Consider the following 6000-nt stretch of genomic DNA (forward strand, 5'->3'; position numbering starts at 1 on the left):
ACTGTGGGTCATGATATACACAGTGTGTCAGTGAGTGTGTTAATATTAATCTGTGTTCTCTCTCAGTGTGTTAATATTACTGAGGACAGTGGGGGTGTTTTACACTTCACAGGGTGTATCTGACTGTGGGTCACGATGTACACAGTGTGTCAGTGAGTGTGTTAATATTAATTTGTGTTCTCTGTCAGTGTGTTAATATTCCTGAGGACAGTGGGGGTGTTTTACACTTCACAGGGTGCATCTGACTGTGGGTCATGATATACACAGTGTGTCAGTGAGTGTGTTAATATTAATCTGTCTTCTCTGTCATTGTGTTAACATTGCTGAGAACAGTGGGGGTGTTTTACACTTCACAGGGTGTATCTGACTGTGGGTCATGATATACACAGTGTGTCAGTGAGAGTGTTAATATTAATCTGTGTTCTCTGTCAGTGTGTTAATATTCCTGAGGACAGTGGGGGTGTTTTACACTTCACAGGGTGTATCTGACTGTGGGTCATGATATACACAGTGTGTCATTGAGTGTGTTAATATTAATCTGTGTTCTCTGTCAGTGTGTTAATATTCCTGAGGACAGTGGGGGTGTTTTACACTTCACAGGGTGGATCTGACTGTGGGTCATGATATACACAGTGTGTCAGTGAGAGTGTTTATATTAATCTGTGTTCTCTGTCAGTGTGTTAATATTCCTGAGGACAGTGGGGGTGTTTTACACTTCACAGGGTGTATCTGAATGTCGGTCATGATATACACAGTGTGTCAGTGAGTGTGTTAATATTAATCTGTGTTCTCTGTCAGTGTGTTAATATTACTGAGGACAGTGGGGATGTTTTACACTTCACAGGGTGTATCTGACTGTGAGTCATGCTATACACAGTGTGTCAGTGAGTGTGTTAATATTAATCTGTGTTCTCTGTCAGTGTGTTAATATTCCTGTGGACAGTGGGGGTGTTTTACACTTCACAGGATGTATCTGACTGTGGGTCATGATATACACAGTGTGTCAGTGAGTGTGTTAATATTAATCTGTGTTCTCTGTCAGTGTGTTAATATTACTGAGGACAGTGGGGGTGTTTTACACTTCACAGGGTGTATCTGACTGTGGGTCATGATATACAGAGTGTGTCAGTGAGTGTGTTAATATTAATCTGTGTTCTCTGTCAATGTGTTAATATTACTGAGGACAGTGGGGGTGTTTTACACTTCACAGGGTGTATCTGACTGTGGGTCATGATATACACTGTGTGTCAGTGAGTGTGTTAATATTAATCTGTGTTCTCTGTCAGTGTGTTAATATTACTGAGGACAGTGGGGGTGTTTTACACTTCACAGGGTGTATCTGACTGTGGGTCATGATATACACAGTGTGTCAGTGAGTGTGTTAATATTAATCTGTGTTCTCTGTCAGTGTGTTAATATTCCTGAGGACAGTGGGGGTGTTTTACACTTCACAGGGTTTATCTGACTGTGGGTCATGATATACAGAGTGTGTCAGTGAGTGTGTTAATATTAATCTGTGTTCTCTGTCAGTGTGTTAATATTACTGAGGACAGGGGGGGGTGTTTTACACTTCACAGGGTGTATCTGACTGTGGGTCATGATATACAGAGTGTGTCAGTGAGTGTGTTAATATTAATCTGTGTTCTCTGTCAGTGTGTTAATATTACTGAGGACAGTGGGGGTGTTTTACACTTCACAGGGTGTATCTGACTGTGGGTCATGATTTTCACAGTCTGTCAGTGAGTGTGTTAATATTAATCTGTGTTCTCTGTCAGTGTGTTAATATTACTGAGGACAGTGGGGGTGTTTTACACTTTTGCAGGGTGTATCTGACTGTGGGTCATGATATACACAGTGTGTCAGTGAGTGTGTTAATATTAATCTGTGTTCTCTGTCAGTGTGTTAATATTACTGAGGACAGTGGGGGTGTTTTACACTTCACAGGGTGTATCTGACTGTGGGTCATGATGTACACAGTGTGTCAGTGAGTGTGTTAATATTAATCTGTGTTCTCTGTCAGTGTGTTAATATTACTGAGGACAGTGGGGATGTTTTACACTTCACCGGGTGTATCTGACTGTGGGTCATGATATACACAGTGTGTCAGTGAGTGTGTTAATATTAATCTGTGTTCTCTGTCAGTGTGTTAATATTACTGAGGACAGTGGGGGTGTTTTACACTTCACAGGGTGTATCTGACTGTGGGTCATGATATACACAGTGTGTCATTGAGTGTGTTAATATTAATCTGTGTTCTCTGTCAGTGTGTTAATATTCCTGAGGACAGTGGGGGTGTTTTACACTTCACAGGGTGTATCTGACTGTGGGTCATGATATACACAGTGTGTCAGTGAGAGTGTTAATATTAATCTGTGTTCTCTGTCAGTGTGTTAATATTCCTGAGGACAGTGGGGGTGTTTTACACTTCACAGGGTGTATCTGACTGTGGGTCATGATATACACAGTGTGTCAGTGAGTGTGTTAATATTAATCTGTGTTCTCTGTCAGTGTGTTAATATTACTGAGGACAGTGGGGATGTTTTACACTTCACAGGGTGTATCTGACTGTGAGTCATGATATGCACAGTGTGTCAGTGAGTGTGTTAATATTAATCTGTGTTCTCTGTCAGTGTGTTAATATTCCTGAGGACAGTGGGGGTGTTTTACACTTCACAGGATGTAACTGACTGTGGGTCATGATATACACAGTGTGTCAGTGAGTGTGTTAATATTAATCTGTGTTCTCTGTCAGTGTGTTAATATTACTGAGGACAGTGGGGGTGTTTTACACTTCACAGGGTGTATCTGACTGTGGGTCATGATATACACAGTGTGTCAGTGAGTGTGTTAATATTAATCTGTGTTCTCTGTCAGTGTGTTAATATTACTGAGGACAGTGGGGGTGTTTTACACTTCACAGGGTTTATCTGACTGTGGGTCATGATATACAGAGTGTGTCAGTGAGTGTGTTAATATTAATCTGTGTTCTCTGTCAGTGTGTTAATATTACTGAGGACAGGGGGGGGTGTTTTACACTTCACAGGGTGTATCTGACTGTGGGTCATGATATACAGAGTGTGTCAGTGAGTGTGTTAATATTAATCTGTGTTCTCTGTCAGTGTGTTAATATTACTGAGGACAGTGGGGGTGTTTTACACTTCACAGGGTGTATCTGACTGTGGGTCATGATTTTCACAGTCTGTCAGTGAGTGTGTTAATATTAATCTGTGTTCTCTGTCAGTGTGTTAATATTACTGAGGACAGTGGGGGTGTTTTACACTTTTGCAGGGTGTATCTGACTGTGGGTCATGATATACACAGTGTGTCAGTGAGTGTGTTAATATTAATCTGTGTTCTCTGTCAGTGTGTTAATATTACTGAGGACAGTGGGGGTGTTTTACACTTCACAGGGTGTATCTGACTGTGGGTCATGATGTACACAGTGTGTCAGTGAGTGTGTTAATATTAATCTGTGTTCTCTGTCAGTGTGTTAATATTACTGAGGACAGTGGGGATGTTTTACACTTCACCGGGTGTATCTGACTGTGGGTCATGATATACACAGTGTGTCAGTGAGTGTGTTAATATTAATCTGTGTTCTCTGTCAGTGTGTTAATATTACTGAGGACAGTGGGGGTGTTTTACACTTCACAGGGTGTATCTGACTGTGGGTCATGATATACACAGTGTGTCATTGAGTGTGTTAATATTAATCTGTGTTCTCTGTCAGTGTGTTAATATTCCTGAGGACAGTGGGGGTGTTTTACACTTCACAGGGTGTATCTGACTGTGGGTCATGATATACACAGTGTGTCAGTGAGAGTGTTAATATTAATCTGTGTTCTCTGTCAGTGTGTTAATATTCCTGAGGACAGTGGGGGTGTTTTACACTTCACAGGGTGTATCTGACTGTGGGTCATGATATACACAGTGTGTCAGTGAGTGTGTTAATATTAATCTGTGTTCTCTGTCAGTGTGTTAATATTACTGAGGACAGTGGGGATGTTTTACACTTCACAGGGTGTATCTGACTGTGAGTCATGATATGCACAGTGTGTCAGTGAGTGTGTTAATATTAATCTGTGTTCTCTGTCAGTGTGTTAATATTCCTGAGGACAGTGGGGGTGTTTTACACTTCACAGGATGTAACTGACTGTGGGTCATGATATACACAGTGTGTCAGTGAGTGTGTTAATATTAATCTGTGTTCTCTGTCAGTGTGTTAATATTACTGAGGACAGTGGGGGTGTTTTACACTTCACAGGGTGTATCTGACTGTGGGTCATGATATACACAGTGTGTCAGTGAGTGTGTTAATATTAATCTGTGTTCTCTGTCAGTGTGTTAATATTACTGAGGACAGTGGGGATGTTTTACACTTCACAGGGTGTATCTGACTGTGAGTCATGATATACACAGTGTGTCAGTGAGTGTGTTAATATTAATCTGTGTTCTCTGTCAGTGTGTTAATATTCCTGAGGACTTTGGGGGTGTTTTACACTTCACAGGATGTATCTGACTGTGGGTCATGATATACACAGTGTGTCAGTGAGTGTGTTAATATTAATCTGTGTTCTCTGTCAGTGTGTTAATATTACTGAGGACAGTGGGGGTGTTTTACACTTCACAGGGTGTATCTGACTGTGGGTCATGATATACAGAGTGTGTCAGTGAGTGTGTGAATATTAATCTGTGTTCTCTGTCTGTGTGTTAATATTCCTGAGGACAGTGGGGGTGTTTTACACTTCACAGGGTGTATCTGACTGTGGGTCAAGATATACACAGTGTGTCAGTGAGTGTGTTAATATTAATCTGTGTTCTCTGTCAGTGTGTTAATATTCCTGAGGACAGTGGGGGTGTTTTACACTTCACAGGGTGTATCTGACTGTGGGTCATGATATACAGAGTGTGTCAGTGAGTGTGTTAATATTAATCTGTGTTCTCTGTCAGTGTGTTAATATTACTGAGGACAGGGGGGGTGTTTTACACTTCACAGGGTGTATCTGACTGTGGGTCATGATATACAGAGTGTGTCAGTGAGTGTGTTAATATTAATCTGTGTTCTCTGTCAGTGTGTTAATATTACTGAGGACAGTGGGGGTGTTTTACACTTCACAGGGTGTATCTGACTGTGGTTCATGATGTACACAGTGTGTCAGTGAGTGTGTTAATATTAATCTGTGTTCTCTGTCAGTGTGTTAATATTACTGAGGACAGTGGGGGTGTTTTACACTTCACAGGGTGTATCTGACTGTGGGTCATGATTTACACAGTGTGTCAGTGAGTGTGTTAATATTAATCTGTGTTCTCTGTCAGTGTGTTAATATTACTGAGGACAGTGGGGGTGTTTTACACTTTTGCAGGATGTATCTGACTGTGGGTCATGATATACACAATGTGTCAGTGAGTGTGTTAATATTAATCTGTGTTCTCTGTCAGTGTGTTAATATTACTGAGGACAGTGGGGGTGTTTTACACTTCACAGGGTGTATCTGACTGTGGGTCATGATGTACACAGTGTGTCAGTGAGTGTGTTAATATTAATCTGTGTTCTCTGTCAGTGTGTTAATATTACTGAGGACAGTGGGGATGTTTTACACTTCACCGGGTGTATCTGACTGTGGGTCATGATATACACAGTGTGTCAGTGAGTGTGTTAATATTAATCTGTGTTCTCTGTCAGTGTGTTAATATTACTGGGGACAGTGGGGGTGTTTTACACTTCACAGGGTGTATCTGACTGTGGGTCATGATATACACAGTGTGTCATTGAGTGTGTTAATATTAATCTGTGTTCTCTGTCAGTGTGTTAATATTCCTGAGGACAGTGGGGGTGTTTTACACTTCACAGGGTGTATCTGACTGTGGGTCATGATATACACAGTGTGTCAGTGAGAGTGTTAATATTAATCTGTGTTCTCTGTCAGTGTGTTAATATTCCTGAGGACAGTGGGGGTGTTTTACACTTCACAAGGTGTATCTGACTGTGGGTCATGATAT

Source organism: Heterodontus francisci, unplaced genomic scaffold (genome assembly GCF_036365525.1).
Source record: "Heterodontus francisci isolate sHetFra1 unplaced genomic scaffold, sHetFra1.hap1 HAP1_SCAFFOLD_85, whole genome shotgun sequence".
NCBI classification, from domain to species: Eukaryota; Metazoa; Chordata; class Chondrichthyes; order Heterodontiformes; family Heterodontidae; genus Heterodontus; species Heterodontus francisci.